The 10,537-nt window shown below is 38.5% G+C and overlaps 1 pseudogene; it reads left to right on the forward strand.

The window, feature by feature from the left end:
* The first annotated feature begins 218 nt into the window (after positions 1-218).
* On the forward strand, positions 219-695 carry LOC118854474 (annotated as a pseudogene).
* The last annotated feature ends 9,842 nt before the right edge of the window (positions 696-10,537 follow it).

Consider the following 10,537-nt stretch of genomic DNA (forward strand, 5'->3'; position numbering starts at 1 on the left):
GAGAGAAGAAGGGGATGGACAGACATTCTCAGAGCATGTGATAAAGATGTTTGAAATAATACAGAATTTTTTTTGAAACAAACTATTTTGCTGATCAGTAGTAAAGGCTGAGAATAACTACACTCCATAAATGATTTTACCTTCAGATAGAAGTTATGAAATGGTCTTTCCGTCCGTCGTCTGTGAGAAGAGGAGCGAGAGACAAGAGAAGCGGTGACATGGTGGACATCCAGACAGAGCGTGCCTAGCAGAGGCAGCTGACCATCTTCCAGAACAAGAAGTGGCTGCTGCTCGGGGACACAGCCAAAGAGAAGCTGCCCAGGTACTACAAGAACATTGGGCTGGGCTTCAAGATCCCCAAGGAGGCCATCAAAGGCACCTACATTGACAAGAAGTATCCTTTCACCGGCAATGTCTCCATCAGAGGCAGGATCCTGTCTGGTGTGGTGACCAAGATGAAGATGCAGAGGACCATCATCATCCACTGGGACTACCTGCATTACATCCGAAAATACAACCGATTTGAGAAGCGCCACAAGAACATGTCTGTGCACCTGTCACCCTGCTTCCGAGATGTCCAGATTGGAGACATCGTGACCGTGGGTGAGTGCAGGCCCCTCAGCAAGATGGTAAGGTTCAATGTGCTGAAGGTCACCAAGGCAGCCGGCACCAAGAAGCAATTCCAGAAGTTCTGAGCCCCTCCACACTGGTGGTGGGAGGCTGTGTGTGCTGGTGTAAATGCACGTGATGGAGTGTCCGCCCACCGTGGCCAATCCAGCTGCTCTTCTAATAAAGGCATTCTTCCCCCATCCCCCCCCCCCCCAAAAAGAAGTTATAAAATGGGTAAGATTCAAGAATTCAAAAGTCCTTCCTAATTAGATGGTAAAGTAGATAGAGTACCGGACATGAATTCAGGAAGACCCGAGTTTGAATCTAATTCTGAACATTTAAAAACCATATGACCCACATCAAGTCATTTAACTGCCCAGAGCCTACTTCCATGTCTATAAAATGAGAGCACCTACCTCCCAGGGTTGTTGTGAGGAATAAATGAGGTAGCATATGTCATAAAAACAGCGACATTGTTATTACTACAGCTAGCATTTCTATGGTGTTTTAGGGTTCACAAAATACTTTGTAATGATCTCTCTCGATCCTCATAATAATCCTGGAATGCAAATGCTGCTATTATCCCTATTTTACAGATGGGGAAATTGAAGCTGAGAGACATTTTAATGTGCTCCATGTATTTTAATTATTACTATTGTTGCTTGTTGCTATCTCAAGCAACTGTAGGCCAACAAGCGGTCTATTTGTTTATAGAGTAGAGGGGTTTAGGATGGCATTTAAGACCAAATTATCGTCATTCAAAATTATAGATGGGTTATTGTTACAAAGCCTGGATTTAGTAATCAATGCACATCAACATCCGCACCACTATCATCATCATTATCATCATCTTCACTAGTGTTTGTATGGTTGGTTTTTGTCTTCTCTGTTTGAACAGAACAGATACGACATCTCTATGTCAGGGTCAAAGTACCGTGTGTCTGACTGTGGTTGATCAGACAAATACAAGCTCAGAAGGCTCTACTACAAGTTGGGCACAAATAGTAAATATGAACATTTGGAATGGAGATGTTTCTAAATTTGTACATGTCATGTTTCTTTTGAACTACTACAATTCTGCTTTGCTCATAGAGCACAGTATCTCCTTTGATGTGGCCATGCCATGTTGGGTGGTCCTGTCCCAGTGTCTCCTAATTGATCCCAAAGTTCTTCAGAGAGACCTTGAGAGTGTCCTTGTATTACTTCTTCTGACCTCCATGTGAGTACTTACCTTGTGTGAGTTCTCTGTAAAATAGTCTTTTCGGGCAGGTGTACCTTTGGCATTCAAGCAACATGCCCAGCCCATCAGACTTGCCCTCTCTGTAGTAGAGTTTGAAATCTTGGCAATTCAGCTCAAGAAATGACCTCAGCGTCCAGTACTGTATCTTGCCAAGTGATCTTCAGAATCTTCTTAAGACAATTCAGATGGAAGTGACTCAGTTTCTTGGCATGGTGCTGGCTTACTGTCCAGATTTCACAGGCACACAACAATGAGGTCAGCACAATGACTCTGTAGACCTTCAGTGGAAAGCAGCCCAATACCTCTTCTTTCCTACCTTTTCCTTTCGGAGTCTCCCAAACAATCAGCTAGCTCTCACATTGTGTGCATCGACCTCACCATTTATGTGTCTACCCCTGGAAAGTATACTGCCAAGGTAAGTGAACTTATCCCGAGCTTTCAAATTTTCTCTATTTGCTACAAACGATGGTTCCTCATATGGATGAGGTGGTGTTGGTAGATGGAGTACTTGTTTCACTGGTGTTAATCGTCAGGCCAAAATTAACCCAAGTGGCAGAGAATAGATCTATGCTCTGTGGCATCTCAGCTTTTGTACAGTGCTTTAAGAAATAATAGAAACTTCATGCTACAAAAATATTTACTGAATATTTATCATGACATGACCTGGGTCCTAGAGTTATATGCCAGGATGGCTAGCTTTCATAAAGTAACAGTTAAATCCCCGTGCTAATTTTTTTTAATATTCTCGAAGACTTAGTCAATAAACTATACAGGAACTAGACCACAATAACAGATAGAGCTAGTGACTCTAATTGGCTTTCTATAACACTGGTCCATTAAAAAAAATTAAAGAACAATATTTTCAATACATGTCATGTCAAATGCTTATATTCCCCAAACTATGTGGGGAAAATAAAAACAAAAACAAAGCACTTACAAATTATGGAAACATATTCAAAGCAATCAAAGTCCTATGGAGACAGGTGGAAATACATATTGTCTACATCATTCTATTTGCTACCAGAGTAGTCCTGAGAACGCTCTCAGTGAGTCTGCATAAGGTGAGCTTACATCCAAATAGTTTTACGAGATTACCAATAATTGCTCTTGTAACTCTTCCCTTCTCTCTCCACGATGTCCATGGAACATTAAATATAGCAGAATTCTATCAGGGTAGTGACTTACCCCAAGGCTATTTCTATCTGAACTACATTAAAACAAATGGAAGATGATGAATTAAATAACAGTAAAAGTGTCTCATGTGAAGTGATTTTTAACATCTCATTTGAGGCTCACCATTAACTCTTTGAGGTAGTAACTATAGGCAGTTAGTACACATTTTACAGATGATTGGAGGGATGAAAAACATTTATTTATCATTTGCTTCGTGCTGCACTGTGCTACGTACTCTAGATAGAAATATAAAGGCAACCCCTGATCTAATGACATATACAGTCTAATGGGGGAGATACATGTTGAGGAGTGGTGGCCAGTGAAGGGGGTTTTGTACTGTTAAGTCACAGTCACATGGCAAGCACTGGGAGTGCTAATTGAGTTACTCTGACCAAATCAAGAAGCTGGAAAGTATGAGGGGAAGAGGAAATAGGGAGGGGTGGTGAGGGAGAAGATGGCTGGGGTAAAACATGGTTGGTTTTAGGGCTGGATAGATTACAGTATCATCAATTTCTAGCTCTAAATGACCAATGTGCCTCATTTGGAGGAATCTGAGTCTCAGAGGGGTTAAATAATCTTGCCCAGGAAAGGCAGGGGCAAATAGAGCTGTTCTTTTGTCCACCACAATTAAGTGTAAGAAACCAAAAGCTGAATAGCTCCTACTTCAGTGGATGAAGGGGGCATGAATCACAAGAGAGAAAGACAAAGGTAAAGATGAAGAATGAGAGAAGAGGAGAAGAGGCCTTCAAGGTGAGCCAGTCTGAAATTGCACAAAATGAAATGAAGTGTGTGTGTGTGTGTGTGTGTGTGTGTGTGTGTGTGTGTGTGATGAATCCAACTTGAATAAATGAGGGGATTAATGAAAGGGGTGGAGGGGAGGGGCTGGACTCTGAAAGGCTGCCCTAGGCCCAATCTCTCATCATTCTCATTGATCTGTATTCTTTCCTTTGAGAACTAAACAACTCCAGGGAGTGACCCCTTATTTCTTCTTTCTCCTTTCCTCTTTCCCTAGAAATGACTGTCTATGTTAGCACCTTATGTTAGCACTATCATCACTGCCTCTCTATACTTTCATGCATGACCCTTGCAGAGCCCAGGGCCTTTCGGCACAAGGGACCCACTAAATGACCCATGGAGCTGGAGGACACCTGGTGCCCAGAGTTTTTCCTAGGACCTTGTCATTATCTCTTTGATTTAAGTCAGTTAAAATCAGGATCCTTTGATGTGGCTCTAGGGCTGCCCAAGCATTCTCATGCCTGGCACAGAAATCTGTTGTTTTGTCTCTGATTGATCCTTTCCTTTGGAGGGATATTCCATTGATTCCTTTGGCCCTCCCTTGCTGTTTATTTCTACACCCTATTCCTTCAAGCTAAATCCTGATAACTACATGTTAAGATGGAGGCAGCTTCATTTTTAGCAAGTCTTGGGCCTTCAAGCTGCACCTGTGTTTTTATTTATTTATTTTTACCTATAGGGAATATCTGAATCTTCATGCCTTTGCTTTTAGAATCAGATTTAGATCTGGAGCATCCCCTGGAGGCCATGGGGTGCAATCTCCTCATGTCATAGAGGAGGAAAAGTTAAGGAACTTGACAACGATCACCCAAGGAATAAGTCAATCGAGGTGGGCTTGGCACCCATCTCCTAGGGCTCCATATCATATACACTTCTCTGCACCAGGTTACTCATATGCTTACATGACAGCATGTCATAAACTCATACAGACAACAACAATAACAATGTTCATATAACACTTTAACACTTATAAAGCACTATATATATATACACACATACATATAAATATATATATATATACATACACACATAAACATATACGTATATGTGTATATGTATATATAACCTCATTTGATTCTCCTGACAACCTTGTTCTATGAGGGTTATTTTTCTCCTTACAGACATTCTAAATGAGGCACAGAGAAATTAAGTGACTCGTCCTGGGTCACATGGCTAATGTGTGATTCAATCTAAAATTTTTCTGACTTGAAGTCTACCATGATCTACACTATACTACCAAACTGGAAAGGCTTCAAGTATAATCCTAGCAACAAACCCTGTGTGTTTTCTGAGTATCAGCCTAGCTAAGGAAGGAGAGATTCATCAACAGTAGGCTGGCTATTTGGCAATGATGATTTGATCCTGGCAAAATATGAAACAAATAAAAATACAAAATTGCCCTCAATCTTGTGAGACCCAATCTATTTCATTGTTGCAGAGTGGTAGAAAAGGGAATGTAGTATGCTAAGAATCATACATATTTTAGACCACCTGCAAATTTTATTGTGACTGTTGGTATTTATATATATATATATATATATATATATATATATATATATATATATATATATATATATATATATATATATACCCATGTATAATGATTGATGAATGCAGGAGCTGAGTCCCATCAGTCTTAGCATCTTGCCCCAAAGAGTCTGGACAGACCATAAGCATGGGGAAATCCAAGTGGAAGAACAATGCCTATTGCTCAGATTGTGACATGTAATCTACATAGAGTCAAAGACATAGACTTAGAGCACACCACAGAGGCTACCTAGTGCAAGCTTCTCAAATAAGAAATAGGGATGAGAAAACAGGCCCAGGGAAATTTACAATGTGTAGGTTTACTTCATGCCCTCTGTCTCAATTCTTGGCAGTCTCTGAGGGAGATCTGCTGCATCTTTGCTCCAGAGAAACATGATGTCTGCTAGGCCACACCACTCATAGTCACCTTCTTTGGTCTTCTCAATCATGATGACTCCAAGTTTCTCATTCTTCTACCCACTTTTCCTTTTCAAGGTTAGGGTCAGTGCACTTTACATAGTTTGGTCCCCAAGTCTAAGAGTTCTGGAGTTTAGGGAATGTTGGGAAGATCCACCTGCCAATAAAAAGCTCCTTTGCTACATGTTGTATATCACGTGTGTAGTATATATTCTCTGTCCTGCCCTCCCTGACTACATTGCCAGTCAGACTTCCAGAGGGGTGCCCTGAAGGAATAGAAATATCTCATTTCTTTGGCTATTGACTGAGCTCTCATTGGTTGTATTCTCTTTTATTGTTTTATTGTTAGGGACTAGAGACTAACACTTCATCTAACCACTTAAAATCAATTGGCTTTTAGAAGGAGATATTTATATGTAATGTATAGTAAGACCAAATTATAGACATTTCCTGCACCTTCTTCCTCCATCACCCCAGGGACATAGCATTCCCTAAGCCACCTCAATCTCTAGAGAAAGGAGGCTTCTCTTAGTCCCCACATAGCCTTGGTTCAAATTCAGGTTCAGATGAAGCATGACTTCTAGATAAATCTTTATCTCTGCTCCTGATGGATTGGTTCTAATAGGTCACTTTTTTGCATTCTCAGTGCATTGATGCTGGGTTGGCTTCTATACCTGGTTTGGAGCCCAGCCCCTGGACACTAAGACCTCAGTGCATCCTCATGATGACTTCGAACTCATTAGATTGTGAGACTCTTTTCCCTTCACCTAGGACAGAAAATAACCAATAGATAAAAATAAATATCATAGTAACAATTGTGAATGTGAATGGGATAAACATGCCTATAAAGTGGAAGAGTATAGCAGAATAGATTAGAAATCAGAATGCAACAATATTTCATGTACAAGAAACATACTTGAAGTATAATGGAAAAAATGTATATTGCTTCAGGTCTACTCAGAAAATCAGAGGTAGCACTCATGATTTCAAATAAGGTAGGACAAAAAACACAAAATCATGTGATTACATCAATAGAGAAAGTTATTTATCAAAATATAACCCAATTTATATTAAAAAACTGAAAACATAGGGATTAATAGAACTTTCTTTAATCTTGCAAATAGTATATATATATATATATATATATATATATATATATATATATCTAAAACAAAGATACAATATTATATATAACAGAAAATTCATGAGGCTTTCCCAATAAAATCAAGGACAAAGTTAGAATGTCTCTTATCCCAAGTGCTATTTGATGAAGTCTTAGAAATGTAGTACTTGACTACAGCAATAAGTAAAAAATCATAAATCGAGAGAATAAGCATAGGCAAAGATAAAATATTTTTATCACTTTTTTTTGCAGATGAGTGACAGCCTATATAGAGAACCTCACTTCTGCAAAGTAACAGGATATAAAACAGACTCATAAATAATCAGCTTTTCTGTATTATCAATAAAAGCAAACAGAAAATGATAGAAAGAGAAATCACACTCAAAATATTTACAGAATGCATAATGTATTTGGAAGTTCTCCTACAAAGACACACATAGGAAGCCTAAGACTTATTGCTATAAGACACTCTTTATAGAAATAAAGACAAACTTAAATAACTGGAGATATAGTAATAGCTCATGATTAGGCCATGCCAATGTGATAAAAAATTACAATGTTATTTAAATTGATTTAGTTCTTCAGTGCCATACCTATGAGACTACCAAAGGACTGCTTTATAGAGCTTGATAAAATTATATCAAAATTCATTTGGAGAGAGAAAAGGACTAAGGAATTTTTAAAAATACAAAAAAAGTTGGAAGGGAAGAGGCTCAGCAGCACCAGATTTCTCTCAAACTATTTCACAAAAGAATGAATCATCATAATTATTTGGTGCTGGCTAAAAATCAGAAAAGTTGATTAATGAGATGGACTAGGTAACCATCATACAGAAGTGAATTAACATGATAGTCAGCAAACCCAAAGGCCTCACCCAACGATTAGGTTAAGAACTCATTATTCTACAAAAACTTCTTGGAAAGCGTGATATCGGTCTGGCAGAAATCAAGTATAGACCATATTCACACCATATACCTACCATAACAAAATCCAAATGGATATGTAATTTAGATATAAAAAGTCACTTTGTAAACACATTAAAGGAGATACCTTTCATGTAGGGGAAGAATTATTAATCAAAGTAGGAAGTACAAGAGATATGATGGATTATTTTAAATGACATAAAATGGAAAACTTCTATGTAAAAAAATAAATCAATACAAGGTAAACTTAGATGGGAAAAGTTAACAAGGAAAAATATTTGGATTTAGTTTTTCTGAAAAAAGTTCGGAGATCTAAAATATATAAAGAATGAATTTGAGGCAGTGGTATAGTGGACAGAGCACTGGCTCTGGAGTCAAGAGGACCCGAACTCAAAGCTGGCCTCAGACACTTACTAGTCATGTGACCCTGGATAAGCCACTTCTAGTTAACTGCCAAAAAAGAAAAAAAAATGAATTCAAACACATTTTTTTAAAAGCGCCATTCCTTAATGGAGAAATAGTCAAAGAATATGAACATGTATTTCTCAAGAGAAACAAGCTGTCAACAACCATATTAAAATAACTAATAATGAGAAAAATACAAACTGAAACAACTCTGTTTCCATTTATCTGATGTAATTGCTGACTATGACAAAAAATAGAAAATGGCAATTGATGGAGGGTTTGTGGAAGCACAGGTACATCAATAGTCTATTGTTGGAGCTATGAGTCCATCCTCGAGAAAACAAAATCTCTAAAGGTATACCCTTTGGCCCAGTAATACCACTCCTAAACTCTTACCTCAAAGATTCTAAAGACCTATGCATACAAACATATTTATAGCAGCCATTCTTGTGTCAGTAAAGAGATAGAAAATAAGGGAATGCTCATCAATTGTGAAGGCTGAAAAAGTTATAGCAGATGAACAGGGTATAATCCTATTGCATTGTAAAAATCAATGAAAGGGATGATATCTGACACAACCACAATGACAACAATAAGAGAAGGCATATATGAATTGATGCAGATTGAAATGCCCAGAGCTAAGAGAAAGATTTAGACAGTGACTGTGATATTGTGAAAAACCACAACAATAAGTGATCAGCTCTGATTCTAAAGGACCAATGATGAACTGAACTCTTCAATTTTTGAAGAGAGGTGATGTATGTGAGATGCAGGATAAGAAAACCATCTTTAGTCATGACCAAGGTGTGGATTTGTTTGGTTTGATGAGACTTGACACATGAGATGCTATTTAAATTTAATTAGGGGAAAGGGGAAAATTTTGGGAGAAAATAAGGAGTAAGTGGTCGTATTTTTAGAAACACACAGAGAAGAGGATAGAGGCAGGTTTGGAGTCATTCATAAATATCAAGTAAACTTTGAAACTTCTGTGTTGAATTTATTGGCTGCTCTTAAAAAGAGAGGCAGACTCTTCGAGTAGAAATTCAAATTTTCATATGCAAACTCCTTTCTCTTCATTATTTGCAGAAATGCTCATTTTAATCAGTATATGTTCAGTACAAATTAACAAGAAAATCTAAATCTCTCTCTCTCTATATATATATATGCATATATATATATTTAAAATAGAAAATAAAATAAGAGAATTTGAAGAGGTAGAGATTGCTAATAACTGGGTGGCACCAGAAGTGCTTTGCGTGGGTGATAGCATGAGTTGAGCCTTTAAAATATTCTAAGAGATGGGTGAGGAGAGAATGCATTCCAGGAACAGCCTATGGAAAGGCAGAGAGACAGCAGAGAAAATGGTGAGTTTTGGAAACAACTCTTGGACAAGTTTGGCTGGAAATCAAATACATAATTTCGTAACCTAGATGTCACTCTCAACTCCCTCTTTCTTACTCCTTATATCTAAGCAGTTGCCAAGTTCTGTATTATTCGTACCTTTGTGATATCTCTAAAGTAATCTCCCCTTCTCTCCTCTGACATAGCGGTTAACCTAGTGTTAACTCTTACTACCTCACACCTGGACTATTACAATAGACCTCCCTGCCTCAAGTGTCTTTGTTAATGTCCAACTTCCACTAAGTTATCAAGGTGATCTTTCCAAAGCACAGGTCTGGCTATGTCACCTCTATCCAGGGGTACCCTATTACTTCCAGGATCACGTATAAACCCTTTTGTGGCTTTGAAAGTCCTTTATCATCTGGCCTCCCTCATGTTTCCAGTCTTCTTCCACCTTCCACTGCCCTCCCTCTTCTCCACTTCATCACCTATTCTGTGATTTGGTGACTCTAGCCTCCTTGCCATCTGACTCCTCCAGGTATTTCCATTGGCCGTCCCTCATGACTGGAGGTCTCTGCCTCCTCACCTCTGCCTTCCGGCTTTCTTCAAGTCCCAGCTAAGCTCTCATGTTTAGCACCAACCTTTTCTCAGGTACACTAATGTTAGTGCTTTCCCTCTGTGGATTATCTGCAATCTATGCTCTATAGGTCTTGTTTGTTTAGTATTGCTTTGTGCTGTCTCCCCAAATAGACTGAACTCCTTGAGAATAGGGACTGTTTTCTGTCTTTGTATCTTCAGACCTTAATATTAGAACAATGCTTGGCACAAAGTAGGTGCTTAATAATTGTGAAATGACTTGACTGGTATGGTTCCTGGCACATAGTAGGTACTTAATAAATGTTTGTTGACTGACTGAAAGTACAGTGTGAGAAGGAGTTGTAATATGAAATGTCTGTAAAAGAAGTTTCCAGAGAGTCAGATTTA

The sequence above is a fragment of the Trichosurus vulpecula genome, chromosome 6 (genome assembly GCF_011100635.1).
Source record: "Trichosurus vulpecula isolate mTriVul1 chromosome 6, mTriVul1.pri, whole genome shotgun sequence".
NCBI classification, from domain to species: domain Eukaryota; kingdom Metazoa; phylum Chordata; class Mammalia; order Diprotodontia; family Phalangeridae; genus Trichosurus; species Trichosurus vulpecula.